Raw genomic sequence first — 18,092 nt, 5'->3', positions numbered from 1 at the left:
ATAATAGCAGATGAAAAAATGAATGGTAAAATTGAGAGGTAGCCATACAAAAAATTAAATAACCATGATAATTAGATGTAAAGATATTATAATTCCTTTTACAGGATGCATAGAAACTGCTGCTCGACAATATTTGCCCTAATTGCTAGAATTATCATATTAACCAGTTACCATTTGAGTAAGTTGATTAAAAAAATGATTATTCGTCTATTTCTTTTAGGAGTTTCTTAATCAAAATCTTACATCCTTGAAAAATTAATTTGAAGCCGTTTCTTATCAGTTAATTAAATCGGGTTGGAAGTCATTTTTTTCTGCGCGGCATGATTAGAACGGTTCTGTTCTCTTCTGTTCAGACACCATGACGTTAGACGGGGAACTTTTCACTGTCTCATCTAACATTCACAACCACAAGAATAGGACTTCTTTGAAGGGCCCGTCGCCCTTTTTTTTCTTCTAAACCTTTGCCTTCCTGATAAATTGTGCTATACCCAATAGATCTTTCTTTCTCGTTAACACATTCTCATTAACGGACAGAGGCAGCGAGAGGAGAGGCAGAGGGGAAGAGAAAAGGGGAGCGGTGAGGAGAGGCAGAGGGGAAGAGGGGGGAGACAAACAGGGTTGGGGGGGGGCAAACCAATGGCAAAGATGAAGTCGAAGGGAGAAATTGATACACGGACAAGTTTTAGTACACGATGAAGAAAATCAAATATAAAAGACAGAAAATATATAAAAAACACAGGAACACCCGTTGCCTGGGTGATGGCCTTGGGGTGGTCTGAGCTGAGACTAAACAACTAAGCCAGGAGCTAAAACAAGACCTGCGGTTACTACAGGAACAAAATATCTATCTGACCAAAAACTATTCATTCCAGTGGTACTTTTTTCCAAAGAGTCAACGTGGCAGGTGGTGGTGGTATAATATATTTTACTTTGTGCTGTATCAATTCAAATATCCTGCTCTAAAAAACTACACATCAGAGGGTGACTTCACCTCAGAAAAACTAGTTTTCTATTTCGGGAAGAAGACTAATTATAAAGCTGTGCCCCTTGGGAAAGAAAAGCTCCTCTTGAAGGAGAGAGGGAGGCAGAGAGTCCATTCAGCAGTGGCATCAGTAGAAGTTTGTCTCTCCCTACTCCAGCGAGCGGCAGAGCAGAACCGTACAGATACAGTGTGCTCCACTCATCTGTCCATCCCCCGACTCCTTGGGGAGGTATGGAAGGAATGGAGAGGGAGGGAGGGGGTTCAAAGGAAAATTAAAAGGAGAATCAGTGCGGCTACGTAGTAGAGTCGCTCTGATTGGATAATGAATTGAATGATTATTCGCGCCCAGCTGCTAAAGTTACGCAGAAATCTGCTCGTCATCAGCCAATCAACACGCTCACTCATCATCCAATCAAGCCCCACCCCCAGGGGTGCAGAGAGGGGGATGTGGGGCCTTTTTCTATTTGCTTGTCCATCTGCCTCTCCCCATTTCTCTCGGTCTCTTACAACCCGCCATCCTGTCTTTGGTACAGCTGCCCTCATCTTTCTCTGTGGGAGACAGAATTCTCAAAGCCACAATTACCGCACAGAACTACCAATTCCCCCTTCAATTAACCATGTGGGAGGAGAGGGGACGAGGAAGAGGTAGACGGAGAGAGCAGAGAAGGGGACGAGAAATCCAAATTTTGGATGTGAAATTTTGGACCACCTCGGTCCGCCCCCCCCCCCCGCCTCCTACCCCCAGGGTGCCGTCATGTGTTTGGGCCGAGGACGGAGAGGATTGCACCTCCTTGGAAGAACTTGACCCTGCCAATAAAGGTCAAACAACTTATTATTAACATCAGGTCCCTTATCCTCATTACCAGCAAATAGGCCCAGCCACTGTTCCAGTAATGCAGACTGTATGTTAATAACAAAAGCTAAGAGAGAGAGACAGAGACAGGGAGCCAGAGCGGCCTGGAGGAGGATGGAAGGAAAGATAGAAGGGAGGAAACGGGCGAGGGGAAAATAGGCCAGGAGTTGTGTTCCTTAGATCAGCGGCTGTGGGCCTGTGCGCCGTACCAACAGACGATTGTGACGGCCAGCCTGCTCTCTGCTCTGCTCCCCTCGCCTTTTTCATTTTTCCGATTTCCCACCTCCTTCTCCTCCTCCCTGAACTCACTCTCTGAGCGAACCCCTGGGGCAGCTGTTTAAACCAGACCCAGCCTTCAGCAAAGTTTGGCAGGCAGATTTTCACAAAGCCCCGAGAAGCCATACGCCTGCCTGACACCACGACGCATGCCAGGCCTTCAGTGCCACTCACCCTCCCTCCTGTTCTCCTTTTCCCCATATTTTAGTCCTTCGTTCCTACCTCAGTCCCCTCCGTCATTTATGCTGACTACTTTCCACGGCTGAGGCACCGTTCCTGACTGACCTTTAGACAATAGAAGCTTGCAGCAGCAGAAGTTACCGATTAGGGCTACAGGTTGCAAACAGCATCGCTGACCTTCACTGGGCAAATGGGCATTGTGGTGTCCGCTAACGCAACGGCTGCCTTTCAACCTGGTAATATATGCCTCAGTCTTTGAATACAGTATCCCTGTTCCTTTTCCATTTCTTGCTGTTTGTTGTTCAAAAGAAAGTTGCTTACTCTAAATATTGGAAACCGGTTTCTTTTTTTTCCATCATTTATTTTTCTTTGGTCAAAAAGAAAAGAAGGTGTGCTGACAAAAACACTGCATTCAAATTTCACTATGATCACAAAATGGACTGAAAAAATGATTCTCACATTAAAGAGTAAAGCCAGAGAGATTTTAAAAGTCAGTTGGTTTAATATTATCACTGAATGCGCTACAATAATAGTTCCCTGCCTCTATTACATACTATTTACTTGCAATATTTTACTTACGTAATAAATAGATTTTTTTAGCTGAACATTTCTTTTTGACATTTTTTTCTTTTTTCTACCCACTTAAAACATACAACTTGCTACGGATCGGCCTTGCATTGGGTCTTGTCATTTCAGTCAAATAGAATAAATGAAACCTATTGAAAAAAGTCCCGAAGAGAGGTAGCAAATGTTGCAGATAAACTGTGACGACAGCTTGGATGTAATGAAGAGGCTGAGGGATGCCATGATAATTAGACAACAGGCATGACAGGGAAAGGAGGAGGGCAAAGAGAGGGGGCAGAGTCGCTGGACTGGAGAGAGTGCAACAGAATAAGAGGCAAAGAGGAGGAAAGAGAGACAGCGAGTGTTGAGTCCTTCACAGCGAGTGACTATCGGAGCTCCAACAGGGAAAAAAACACTTTCCTACCAACCACGGACCAGAAATGAAGGCAGCCCTGGCAACTGCAGGCACGCATGCTGTCGGTGTATGTGTGCGGCCTTGTGAGTGACACACAAACATTTCTTTCTCGATGCATAAAATAAAATAAAAAGGGATGTCAAATAAACCAGATCCAAATTTACTTTTTAATATTGTCTCATCACAAGTTGAGATTGTCTGTAGAAGGAAGAAAATATTTTTTTGTCTGTAGATACAGTGGAACAGGGATGTGACAGATTTTTAATCCAGGAAAATAAATGGTATTAATTAGTTGTTGAAAGAAAAAAAAGGCATTTTTTATTATTCTAAAACATGAATAGATGTATTGAAGTTGAAAATGGCACACGTAAAAAAAAAAAAGAAAACTTTTATTTAATTAACAGGAAATCTGATAACAGTAAATATATTTGAACGGTATCATATGCATCCTGTCAGAATTGTTTTAAAATTACTTTTGCCTGAACGGTATCTAAATACTCTTTACATTTTTTCTCCCTTTTAACTGCTCTTTTATTCTTCTTTTTTTCAGAGTGCGTCTTCCTTTACTCTCACTCTCCAACCAGCAATCTGCCGTCAAACAGCAAACGGTGCTTCGAAGGCCAACAACCCACACCACAAACACACACACACACACACACACACCCTGCCTTCTCTCTCCTCAGGAACATGAGAGCTGGCTCTAATTCACAGCTGTGGTGGACAGCGATCTTGATCTGAGAGGATTAGGCTACTTTTATTTCTCCGAGAGCCCCGGGAAGGTGGGGGAGGGGAGGGGCACAAATATCCTTCTACAAATGTCAGACAACGACCGGTGACCAGGGGCCGCACACATGCAAGCTCACGGACTCTTAATCACTCCCGAAAAAGCCCACAGTGCCACCCAGAGAAGAGACTCACCGCTCTCCGTCTCATCAGTGGGAGAAAGAAGGGATGTGGGGGCAAGAAAGGAGCAAAGCAGGAGGAGTAGGAGAAGGGAAGGAAGGAGGGAGTAAAAGGGGGAGTATGGGTGGGATTACACAATTATTCAGATAACAGCTGGGTATAATCTAGTGGCAGATGTCTCTCGGTCAACAATGCCCAACACACACAGACGTGCACGTGTACACGCATACACACCAACAGTTTCGATGGCCGGCTTGCAGCCACAGAGTGGAAAACGGCCGCTGATGAACCAGCACTGACTCCCTAACAACACAACGCTGGGAACGACTGAGATGAAACAATCTATAAAAAATAAAGACGCAGAGCCCGTTTTCTCCTCAACAATGAAACGCCTAAAATATATACACTCAAGTTGGGAATGCGACTACCTGTTTGCTTTTCTTGTCCTCCGATAGCCGTCTGAAAAACAAAACCTAAAACTGGAGGAATTCTGACTGAGGAGGAGAGAAGTGGAGGGTCACCGGTTGATTGACAGTTAATTGTCGTTACACGCACACACACACACGCAAACACACACAAAGTGTACACACATGCAGAACTGAATCCTGCACGTCTGTGAACGATCTCCAAGACTCCCGGTAGCGGCTCCAGCAGGCACCTTCCTCCCCCCCCCACACACACCACCCTTTCTGAAAGGGCACTATAGAAGCCTTGGAGTCCGCGTCACACTGTGCAAAACCTGAACAGTCTCTTCACCTTGAGAGGCACAGCGGGAGGAAGGGGAAGTAGAAAGGGAGGACAGGAGTTGACACGACAGAGACAAAGAGAGCATGTGGCCCTTTTCTGTAGGCCGCATCGAATTCAACATATTTACTCTTACAAATGATCACTCAGTTTTTTCTTCCAGAAGTTTTAGGAAAAACTTAAATCCCTGAGCAAAGAAACCTTTCTGTGAGGGTTAGGCGTAGTGAAGGAGGAAGGAAGGGCGGCCTACGCTAGCGGTGAGAGCGAGCTCTGTCAATCCGTCAACCCGGGCAGCCTATTGTGATTCGGTTTAACACCGGTTAACAGCTCGTCCTGTCAGGGGATGGATCATCCCACGGCGCCTCACATGCTAATAGCTTAAGTAGGCGTCCCATGTTCCCCGGAACTAATACCATAAATACTAATACCATAAAAGACGAGTGCGCGCCGACGTTCCAGCCTCACTTTCGCCTGCGTTAGCCAACATCCCGATACTTTACGGATTAGAAAACATAATGAGATGCATTTAAATCGTTATTACCTTCCCGTTCCGGGATGGAAAGGAGCACGGAGAAGGGGAAACACAGCATTGCTAATTTCCTATCATTATATGTTAATATGAAGCCATCCTGGTTGAAGCAATTCACTGATGAAAATCTGAAACATTTTTTTCTATAAATATGATTAACGCTAAATCGGATAGCCGCCGTCAAAAAAGGCACGTCAGAAATGAGGGAAAAGACTAAACTGATTTGAGTTCAATCGGGACGTCAATGTGTTCACGGAGCTGGATATGAATCCCTCTGCGCTCCTCCTCTGCCGAGCTCGTCCGCTCGGCAGATTTCCACCGCAGCAGCAGCAGCACCACGGACAAACGAGCACCGCTTCTCCACAGTTGGTTAAATGAAATCTGCAATATGTGTGTGTGCGCGTGAGCTACTGCGTGCGTGTGTGTGCGTATCCGTAACATTCGGAGTCTTGCGCTTCACAGCTGTCACCTACCCTTCACAGCCATCCTTTCAATACACATTAAAGCAGTGCTGCAGAAAGTTTAGTCACATTGTTGTTCTGAGCGAAGCTTTCCACTGATCTGCTCCCTCGGCCCCCCCCCCGCTCGATTGACGGCTGCCCTGTCAGTTTGTCGCAGCGCTTTTGAAAACACCAACGGCTCTCTGATGAAGTGCTTACAAAAGGTCATAGGGTGGAGGCGATGGAGAGCCGACTACTGAGAGAGAGGGAGGCAGGGGAAAAGGAGCGGGAGACAGGACAGAGTGAAGGAAAATCCATAACACAAATACAGCTGTCAGAGGCAATGCGGAATTAGCGGGGGACAAGGCGACCTATGGGAGCTTTTTTTTTTTTTTGGTGAAGATGCTCTGCTCAAACACAACAGGCACCCTCGCATTACGCCCAACGCCGCTCCGCTCGTTGTTGTCCTTTCAATTCCGCTTCCTGCCCGACCATCTCGGCGTGCTCTGGACCCGGCCGCGCCGCTGACTTGATGATCCTGTGTGTGACTGTCTTTCTGTCTGTGAAATCAGACTGGATAGCTTCTGCAGCCCCGGCCCACAGAGGCTGATCTCATGCTTCCTCGTCTCTAAGCAAGTCCACGCCTATATGAGCCCCGAGCCTCTCAATCATATGTTCTATCTTTTCTCCCGTCCCTCGCTCACCCTCCCCCCCACCTACGTTGCCCGTAGGAAACAGCCTCTTTCGCTCTAAGCTGTTGGGTCACTCCTTCCCACATCCATCAGCTGTTAATGGGCCAGTGCTCCGTGGAGCCGGAGAAACATCTCTGTGCCGCTCTGCCTCCAGGCCACCTCACATACACACTTGCCCAAAAAACTGGCCCGAAACGCACAAACATGATAATGAACCATTGGATTGAGCGAAAACAATCAACCTTTCAATCAGAGGGAGAAAAGCTGGTTCATTTCAAAGAATAAAGTTGGGGCTGCTGTCACCACGTATGCGATTCTTCCAAACGACAACAATGGAGGAAAACAGCTTTTTTCTCTCAGGTGGTCAAATGCCTAAATCCCTCTGACTCTCCTTCTCTGCTGCCATGCAACTTTCACTACGTGACACCGCCTTCTGACCAGTCATAAAAAACACATCTCATCTCTGAAAAATGTGTGGGATTTATTATATGCACACACAGACAGACAGACGGAGAGGCTGCCTGAAACACAGACACAAGTATTCAGTCCTCAACTTCTCCTAAATAACCGGTTCAATTAGAACCACATGTATAATCAGGCTTCAGTCTAAAGCAATGTGGCGGCACTTTCACTGTGCAGTCAATCACTTCAATACACATCCAGAGCACTCCACCACTTGCTGGCTGCCAATGAAGAATAGCTCCTTCATTTAATCCATTAATTTGTAAAATTTTAGTTAATTAACATATTTTTAAAGAGGCAACAAGCCCAAATTATCATTGTAATTGTATGCGATGATTATAGTGCAAAGAAGAAATTACTTTATTCCATAAAAATCTGATGTATTATAGATTGAAATAGGTTTTCATTTTAACCCATAATTACACGTTTGTTTGAACATATAGACAAATTGAATCCTGCACTGTTTTAACATTTAAAAGCCCAAAAACTGTGCAGCTCAAATGCGCACACCGTGCAGTAATGGACAAACACTCAAATAATTCCGTTTTACAAAACAGGCTTTCTCTCCCTGCACATGTTTTTTTTTACCTTTCTCAAACATTATCTAAAGGATATTGAAAAATTAACCATTTCATTGTTTTCGGCAGATAATGCACTAAGTGCTGCAATAGAAGTAAACCTGTGAGCATTTATCACGGGTCAACTCTACGAGATGTATAGCCGAGTTGTGTACGGGTGCTCTTCAACATCACTTTGGAGCCAAAAGCCCACTCAGACTTGTGGGCTACGGATAGCAGGAGGGCTTTAATGAGGAGAGAGCGAGAGATGGAGAGACGGACAGGCGAGCCATCAGCACTACCGACGCACAGGACATTTAAAACTCCAAATACTGTCCATTTTCACTCAAGCACGACAGGTGAATTGAGAAAAAAGCACTCTCGAACACACACACGGACGCACTCGGATATGTACGCGGTTCCGTACATACATTCACATGCGCTCATGCCGGAGGTAAGGACTCTCTAAAGTGAGTTTATGGACTAACACAATCATGTTACTGGCTTTTAATCCCGCTTGAAGTTTTTTTTTTTAAGCGCATGAGACTCACAGCCATTATTGCCCGTCTCTAGACAGTCTCATACATGTGCCGGAGTAAAACACACCGGCACAGAGTCTCTCACACACACACACACACACCCAGGACCAAGCTGAAAATCATCATTTAAGTAATGTGTCAGTAAGCATAACAGAAACAATTGTCTGGTGAAGAACAGAGTGTGAAAGTGATAAAAATCAGCAGCACATGAGCGACTCGTATAAACAATGAAACAAAACAGGACATGGAAAAGACACAGCTGTCGAGAGAAGTGAAGGGAGAAAAAAAAGGCATAGAGGGAAAAGTGTTGAGGCAAGTCAGATAAAAAAAAGGTGGCAAAGCTGAGGCAAACAGACACGGACGCACAATAGCCAACAGAGAGCAGAGAGCGTCAATCTGTCTCTGACACCTCTGGCTTCCTGCACATGTACACTTTTTAAAACCAAATTACTACTTCTGCCTCTCAAACACTCCTTTGTATCATTGTGTCCCAATATATTTGCATGAAAAGCCTGTGACTGACGCGATCAATGAGCAAAGCACATCACAGAATTGTTAACTTATAGTGAGTTTATACTCTTAATATTGTGGTTTTAAAATAAATAAATTGGTTGGTGTATTTTGAAAAGGATTCTCAGTCAGGCAATTTAAATCAATATGCGCAAATTATTAAATTGTGCAGTCATTTGCATTTTGTCGGAGATTGTACCAACAAATCCAATATTTTACACTAACGGAAATATCTGAGCTGCTGCGCCGGAGAGATGTAGCAGTTGAAAAAACTTGCATCTCAGACATTTAAAAAGTAAAAGTCAAAACTGGATTTTCTTCTCCATATTTCTGGGAAACAATTTCAGCAAATTTAGAATATAAAAAATAATTACCTGAGATATGTCGAGGGCTGTTGTCAGCATGCAAAGATGTTTGCATCATTTAAATGATACAGGTGTGTTGATATGCAAATAAAAAAACATTTAGCTTCTTTGCAAAAAATTAACAAATGAATCATCTTAAAAGTCTGGTCAAATTTTGCTGATTTAAATACAGCAGCATGAATCTGTGTGAACACTAAAACACGAACGAGCAGATTTGTATGAAGGCTACCACTGAAGGTGTAATTTATGTTGATGAAATGAACTACTTTTTTGTATTCATCATTCAGTATACACTTTACACGAGAGGCCTCGGAGCGACCACGAAATACCTGACACCAGAAATGTGACAAGGTCATAAAAACGTGATGAAGAGTTTTTTCATTCCCGATGGATCTTCTACTAAAGTGCAATTAAAAGTGTGTCATCGCGTAACGGAAATGCCACCACAGAAGAGCAGGGGGGGGGGGGGGTAGTTTAGCAAAGGGGGGTGTTTGGCAAAGGTGGGGGCACACAACAGGAGAGAGGACACAGTAAATAAAATGAATTATGCCAAATGCCCTGGCGCCCATCAATCACGGGGCAATAATGTCCGTGTCAGGGTGCGCGTTTCTCCCAGTGACACACAACTAACAGCAATTAATGGTTGTTTCATCTCTCGCGCTGGTTTCCGTCACGCGGGACCTCAGTGTATCTGGCATAAGGGAATGCTCTGGCTGATGTTTCAAATTTGATTATTTTTATTTATTTAGTTGAAGTAGGACAGCTTGTACAGTTGTTCTGCAGTTTGCTTCATTGAGCTATTTGTAATTTAAGATATTGGATAAATGTAGTTCATTTGTATTTTCTCTCTAAAAAGAAAGGAGCATTTCTCTCCTATTGGAGGCCTGCTTTCAGGCGCTGTATGACTGTAGAAGGAAAGGAAAAACATTCTGGTTCTGGTACAGACTTCAACCCCCTCATTTATTTATTTTAAAATATTGTCAAAGTCAAAATCAGCTCTGCACACATGTGGACTTTTTTTTAAATCATGAGAAGTATATGTATTTTAATTTAATGTAATTCATGAATGAATAAAAAGCAGTGTTACAATTATCTAATGATCTGTCTACATACCTACAGATACGATCACTTTATACGTTAAACTTTTACTATGCATGGAAAACCTCTGCATATTGTTGTGTATTGTATCGGTAACCAACACAACTCGGCAAACGTTAGGTCACAAAACGCGGTTCCAATTTCAAAAGTCAAAACGCTTTGAAAGGAAAGTATTGTCCCCCTGACCCTTTGGCCAAGTCTCAAAGAAAGACCTTTTTCTCTCTCTCCCTCTCTGAAAACATGATCTTCAGTGAGGGGATAAACTAAACTAAAACTAAATCAATTAAGAATTAAAACAGTGGTGACCGGCAGGGAGCTAAACAGGTACAACGCGATGACAAAGCATTCCGACGCGAGTCACCAAATTGTCACCACATTAATCGACGTGTGTTTATTATTGAATCCCTGTTACTTACGGGCACGCAGAGTTAAGCTCGTCAAATCCCCTCCCGACATCTTAGTCTGAACCTATGAGACTAACTTTTGGTTGGCTCGTGAGCAATAACTTCGGACAATAAAAAAAAAAAAAATCATTTTAAAAACACCGGGTCTCTCAGTCCACGATGACTATGACATGATATTTATGAGTTCACAGAAATGAAAACAAACGTCGATTTAAATAAGCGTGTGTTTCTCCCTGTGGTGCACGTACGACTAACACGTGTGAAGCGAATAAATAGAAGAAACTTAAACCACCGCTTTCTCGCTCTTGTAGAAACTGAAAGGATGAAAGCTTCAAATAGCATTTTAATACGTGGCTAATAAGTTAATCCTGAGAAAAGAAACTAGTTCAAATGACACATGGACGGAGGGGAAGTCTGAACGAGGAAAAAACTCCCGAGTGTGCCAATGTGTTTTAAAATACCCTATTTGTATTATTAGCCTCGCGCGGAGGAGTTTCACAAACAATGTGCGATGGGAAAGTTTAACTTTTGTGGACTAACGTGGTTATCAGAGTTTCAATAGAAGCAGCGAGGCGAGGAAAGAGTGAGGAAGGCGAAAAAAAAGAAAAGGGGAAAGTAAATTGTAGATAATGCATCAACCTGTTCTCTGGTTTTCTGAAGAAGTCAACTTTCACGCCAGTGGTCGGACCATGTGGACAGCCCCGCTTCGGCTCCTCAAACCCCCGGCGCGTCCACTCTCTCTCTCACGGCGACAAAGGGGCTCACAAACCGACGGGACGAAAAAAAAAATGTAAAAAAAAAAAGGAGAAAAAATGGAAAGAAACAGAGAGGGGAGAGAGGTAGAGACAGAGAAATCTAGGATCTAAGACCGCAGGACCATCACTTTAAACGACAAAGCGTGCTCGTTAGTCCTTTCCTTTTCCCTTTTGTGTGCGTCCTCTCTCCTCGGAGTGGCCCCTCTGGAGTGAAGTCGGAACAATACTGCCGCTAAAAACTCTGGCACTGTGCGCAAGTTGCCGCGGAGAAAGCGCGCAGCTTCTCGTCTTGTTTTGTTGCGTCTGCCTTCCTCTCGCTATCTCTTCAAGAGGCTCATTCAGCGCGAACAACCCCTCCGCTGCTCCTCACTTTTTTTGGCATCCCGTCTGTTGCTTGCTCGTTTGCTGGAAATCGGGGTTTGAATCACTAGGGCTGCGCGAGCGTGTGAGTGTGTCTGTGTGTGTGTGTTGCGAGGGGGGACAGTTTGCTGCGCTACCGTAATGCCTCTAAAGCAGGTGCGCGTTTGTATCGTTCCTCGTAAAGCCCTGGCGCACAAAAGGAAAACAGCAGCCGGTGAGAGGTAGAGGCTCTCTCAGTGACCCCCCCCCCCCTTTCTCTCCCTCTCTCGCTCTCCGAGTGTGTGTGCGTGCGTGTGGGGAAGGCACTGATCTTTTGACCTCTCTTTGCATCCCGGCTGAGTTGTGCTATTGTGGAAGCAGAGAAGAACAGATGTTACTCTACATACAATTTGGATCTCAGAAACCCGTCAACAAAGCGCCATCATCCAAAGCAAACTAGCGACCAGGAAGCACTTTGATTTGTTTCTTCACCTTTTTGTTGTAATGTTACTTTTGATATTTTTTTAATTAACATATTTTTTCCCATATATATTTCTGTTGTTTCTCTCGACAGACGATAATACCTTTAGTATTTTTCCACACTTTGTTGAAGTCTTCATGCCAAAAGATCGAAGTCAACCTAAGAAATGCTGTATTATATGAATAAAATGTAAAATCAGTGTGTGTGTGGATTCACCCTTGTTTTTTTCCACTTACCATGCAAATAGACAGTTATATTGTGATGTTTACTGCCTGCCTATCTCTGTAAGTCCGTTATCTATTTTGGAAGCCTGACAACTCCTTTTGCAGAGTTATTACCACCTTTTCCTCCCTTACCGCCACATTCATTTACTAATTGACAGCATAATCAGTGTTGAGATTACTGTCTCTGAAGAAATTTGGAAATTACATCATACCTGTCGCTGCAAGTCATGAAAAAAAAAGAGTGTCATAACTCATGAAAAGATCTTGGAATAATTTTGCGTTTGCCATTAAATGCTATTCTATACCCTCCTGGCTTCTCTTGGAGCTTATAAACATTGGAAAATGAAGGCAGTCCATCACAGTACGACCCAACAATGGGCCACGACTGCAGTAAATCACAACACATTCATTGGCGCGATCAATACCATTAAAACATGTGTCTGTGTGTGTAAGTGTGCAAATGTTGTGGGTGTGTATTTGTCTGTGCGAGTGTTTATCATATACTGTACATATATATATATATATATATATATATATATATATATATATATATATATATATATATATATATATATATATATATATATATATATATATATATATATACATATATTTATATACATATACATATATATATACATATATAATAACATTTATTTTTACAGTACAGTACAGTACAAAAAATTTCCCCGGAACACTTTGTAATATCTCCAATAAATCTCCAAATGACGGGTGTTAATTTCAGCACATGGATGGTGATAAGTGATACTTTTTTAAGTGGCTGTTTTCATGAAATTGCACTTTAAAGTTTGATTGAAAAAATATTATTACATTTTTTATTATTAAAATAAACTTTATAACTGCACCCATAGTGTGTATATGGCTACTTACAATAGTGACATACAACCTGAATCCAAAAACAGAATGTAGAAAAGCACAGTAGAGAACAAAGAGACTGAATTCTCCTTGTGCTTGTTGTTTTGTAACTGTTGAGATTTTTAGTAAAGATATCAATCACCCCCGCCTGTTTGCAGAATGCTGATTTTCTAGTTGTTGTTTCGCTGTTTTGGCTCGTGGGTGCATCAAATTAAACGGTGAACAGGAAACTCAAAAGGACTCTGTGTTCTGCACAGCCTGAATAAATTCGAGGCGAGCCAGGCTGGGATGAGGCGGTCCAAGTTAGTAACCCGATCAAAATAGGAGCTGGCTTGGACATCTTAAGTCAACACCTTCATTCTTGTGCTTGCTGAAAAGAGAAAAACGCTGCTTGGCCCTCTCACCCATCTCCTATTCCCATTTAGGAACCTTCCTCTCCCTGTTAATCAGGGGGAATAATTATCAAAGTGGACAGGTAATTAAATTAAAACATAAGTGGCTACATGAACTGGGTTGGCTGTACTACAAGGTTTTCCATGGCTTAATTAAAGAGAAATATGGGGGAGCTCACCCACAGTGTCAGAGCTCCAGCCTCTAACTTTGAATGACTCAATCTGGCCCTTCAAACGCAGGATTTGAGACTAATTCTGGCCTGTTTGTATATGTGGAGGGGAATTCTGAACGAATCAGCACTGGAGGCCATGTTGTTTGTTTGCGTATGAGAGCAAAAGCACATGTGTGGCGCAGAATGCGCGGTAGATGCATTACAAGACTGCAAGCTTCAGCAGACATCTGGGAAAAATGTCGGGAAATAAAATAAAACTTACTGCTGTTGATGTTTACAAACAAACCCTCATAAAATCACCACAATGCCTTTAGAGTCACACCCAGAAAGAAGTCTCAAACACACACACATACACACACACACATACAAATAAACAGACCCAGAGCGTGAAAACAGCAGAGAGACCAAATTATCCAAACATTCACAGACACACTCGCACCCGCATGTATGTGCCCATATGGGTGTGCTTGTTTACAAATAATGACAAAGTAGGGAGGCTACACGCACACACTCGCATGAACAAACACACAAACAAACCACTCTGCGGTTATGCAAAGACAACAGAAGACTGAGACTGAATAACACCACTGCTGCAGTATATCAAGCCTGGGTATATGACAATATTAAATGACTTCTTCTCTTTATCTCTTGTCATTAAGTACCTTTGAGTAATACTCTTAGCAAGTCTCCAAATCCCCATGGTGAAGAGCTAAAGCATCACACTGTTAAAAAAACAAATAGTCACAATGACAAAAAACACTGACTTCCTTCACTTAAGAGAAGAAATCAATGCCTTAATGGATGAAAAGTTAACCATCAAATCAAAATATATAGTGACGGATTTAACTATAATGCACATCAACTCATTCTAACTTTCTTAGTTGTCAGTTTCTGTATTGAAACAGTTGTGGAAACACTTGGAGGTGGAATAAATGCAAGGATGCATCAGAGTGGCTGGAGGGAAGGAAGGGAACTGTTGTCCAACAAAATGTCAATCATTAGCATTTTCATAAAGTGAAAGAGTGACTCAAGGAATGTGTGATTCAAAACAGGGAGGGAAAAATGAGTACTGGTGAAGCCTGGGTTCAAATAACAAAGTCATTTAAAAATACACTGAGTCAAAACTAATGTGGGAATGTAAAAAAGTACATTACTGTACTTGGAGTAAATGGAGTACTTGTCGTTTACTTACATACGTTTATTTAAATTGAGAGTTCAGACTTGTAGTTTCATATAGGAAATAATGTCTTTCAATCATGTATAGTTCCTACATGAAACTGCTCTTAACAAGGTCTGTGCTTATCTTAAGTAACTGCATCATGCTCTCTGAAGTGTATTTTCTGGCACTTTGAGCATCACTTGCCGAGCGCCTTAAATCGAGACTATATGCTCAAGAGAGACGAAATCTGTAGGGCTCATATCTCCAGATAATAGGCACCCCACAACAAAACAGCATGGATTGATAAATGCAGGTAAAAGTAAAAAAACATCAGAATAACTAACCGGTTATGTACGATTCTGAACATGTAACTTTTATTCTACAAATTTGCTACTTTTACTTAAGTCAAAAGTCTGAACATTTCCTCCATGGCTGGTTAGAAACCCCACTGCTTATCGAGTCAAGTGCACCTTTTCCTGCCACTGTGCAGTGATCATCATACCTGGATACGTTGCAATCTGGAGAACGTGGCGTTGTGACACGGCCTCCAGCATGCTGAAGATGTTGAATGACTCCAGAGTTGGACGTGAAAGAACCGTGCCAGCCTCCATGTGTGCTTGTCTGTTTGTGGGGAAACCTAATACGAGACATTTAGTATATCCCTGAAACGCTATCCTTTCATCTGCCCGTGTGTGGGACGTACAAATGTACGTCAAAGACACACACACGCACACACACACACACACACACACACACACACACACACACACTCAGCGTTTTACAGGCCCTCCCTCGGTACGATCTTGTATCAAAGCAAACAAATGACATGCTGTCTTCTCTTCCCTCTCCCCCCCCACTGTCTTTTTTGATGTGTGGTTGTGTAAAATGACACGCCGTATCTCTCCGGCTGACATTATCACTCGCCGGTGTGCTCACATCTTCCGGCCGCACGCCTTTCCCACAGGACTCTCTACAGCGGGGGTCTTTGTCTCCGAAAGCATCGCACACACGGACACACACACACAGAAAAAGATGTGGAAGAGCTTCTATGGTTTTAGCTCGGCATTGTGTACCGTCAGTGACTGGTCCAAGGAATGGAAGAGAGGCAAGCGGGGGAAGGATAAGATAGGATTGGCTTTCTTTAGCAACCTTCTTAATGTGTGCGTGGGATTTTTGTGGAATGTTATATGTGGCATTTCTCGGTGGAGTTTTAATGCAGCAGAGAGAGATGTTAGTCGGAGAGCTCTGTCATATTACTGTGGCTATCAGTGTTAAGCTGACATATAGAAAAGCCCTGATACAATAACCAGCTCAAGACCTTTATCACGCATGTAGCCATGGGTTGAGCCATGGGCAGGAAAAAGGTTTTGTTTCAAACTAAAAATATAGAAAAGTAAAAAAGTAAATAAAATCTAATTTATGTGGCTATTTTCAGGCAACGCTTATTTTGAGTAGCAATTTCTTCTAAAAGGAAGATGAGATAAACATCAGTGCAAAGAAATCATATGTATAAATATATATATTTGATATACAAAGCCACACCAGCCACGTAAATCTCCACTCCACAACTTGACACGTTGTACATGTAAGGAGCAATAATTGAAAGACAATTGCATACAATAAAAGCTCTATCATGCTGTTGATATGGAACATATAATATTATTCAGCTCATCTTCATCTTCTTTAGTTCCTTTTGCTAGCTTAAAGAAAACTGACTGAAACGAGAAGTAATATCAGTGATTTCATTAACAAGGTTTCGGTGGGAGTCTGTATATGAATTGCATTCGTTTTTGTTTTATAGGATTGTCCTTAAATTTTCTGTAAAATATAGACAGTGGACAGAGAATACATCACAGATGGTAAACAATATTTCTCTGGCCTTTCAAAAGTGTGTTTGATGTTTGATTGGACAAAAAACAGATTAGAATCATAGAAAAAAATCACACATCACGAAAGCTCATATTTATGATCTTTTGTGATGTGTTTAAACATTTAATAGAATTTTAAAAAGAAAAAAAAACCATTTTCAATTATAACAAATGCATTTATGTTCCCAACTCTTTTTGACAATACATTCATCTGTGAAGGTTTCATCATAAAATTGCCTTTAAACATCCAGCAGGTGAACCTTGCACATTAGATCAGTCTTTCCTTCTTACAGGTCAGTCCGTGTATGTGTGCACACTGCAGAGCGACGGAGAGAGACCATGAAGGGCATCAAAGGTCGTCAAATTGCCACGGTGCTTTTTGTCCTGTCAAATGCTCACGTGAACCTGTCTTGAGGGAATTTCAATAATCATCCTGAAGGACTTTTCTTCTTGGGCCACATTCTGTTAAATGTATCTCTCTCCTTCTAATTCCCCTTCACAATGTGTCTGGCTCAGGCTACTCATCATGTCATTGGTCCTTTTCTATTCCCCCAGTGTTTGATTCTGACAAATACATGGATTATCGGCCAGGGGGATTTTTTAAATATATGGCTAATGTGAGCTTTCATGCCTGTGCTTTAATCTGCTGAGTATTTAAAACCAATTTTAAGGAAGGGGGGGAAAACGCAGAGGTCAGGCTTTTTTCCGCGCCCCCGCGCCAGAGAAAAGAGAAGGAGGGAGATTGGGAGAGGGAGACGGCATTGGTGAAATGGGAAGTGAGGAAAGGGAGGTAGAAGAAAGACAATAATTTCCCTCCTATTTGAATTCTAACCAGGATTAACTGTGGAATCACAGGTATCAAACCTCATCTGGCGGCACGGCTAAAGAGAACTTACTCAAAGAAATGAAAAGTCGGTTTCCACGCTGTGGTTGTGTGTGTGTGATAGAAAGACAGAAAGACTTGGTGGGGTTGAGGTGCTTCCCTCTTCTTTTTCACTTACCTTGTGCCCTCCTATCACATCAAAATTGGACACAAAATGAGAAAAATATATCGCACTTTCTATTACGGGGGGCGATGAGAGATGAAAGCTCCATCATGTGTCCGTCCGGTTGCTCTGCTGTCAGAGCGACATTCACTCATTTACAATTCAGACACTTTCTACTTCTTATTACTGTCTTCCTTCCACCTTTTATTTCATCTTCCTTCTTGATCCTGTTCCTCTCTTGTCCTCTTGTCTCCTGTCCTCTCTTCCCTCTTGTCATTTTGTGTATATATGAAAGGCAAGCGGGGCCTGAGGCAGCTCCTCAAACA

At 42.5% G+C, this 18,092-nt stretch overlaps 1 protein-coding gene across 4 annotated transcripts in view; it reads right to left on the bottom strand.

Annotated features, from left to right (window-relative positions):
- Window positions 1–11,841, bottom strand: part of foxp4 (forkhead box P4) — an 87,659-nt gene extending 75,818 nt beyond the window's left edge. For 2 of the 4 annotated variants that reach the window (XM_040203460.2, XM_078092216.1), the window contains exon 1: window positions 11,153–11,841. The gene's annotated coding sequence lies outside the window, so the exon portion shown is untranslated. The remainder of the gene's footprint in view (window positions 1–11,152) is intronic. The other 2 variants (XM_040203459.2, XM_040203461.2) reach the window with 1 other exon arrangement.
- Window positions 11,842–18,092: the final 6,251 nt, after the last annotated feature.

This window comes from Gasterosteus aculeatus, chromosome 17 (genome assembly GCF_964276395.1).
Source record: "Gasterosteus aculeatus chromosome 17, fGasAcu3.hap1.1, whole genome shotgun sequence".
NCBI classification, from domain to species: domain Eukaryota; kingdom Metazoa; phylum Chordata; class Actinopteri; order Perciformes; family Gasterosteidae; genus Gasterosteus; species Gasterosteus aculeatus.
The sequence above is the reverse complement of the archived record's forward strand: the minus strand, read 5'-3'. Positions and strand labels throughout refer to the sequence as shown.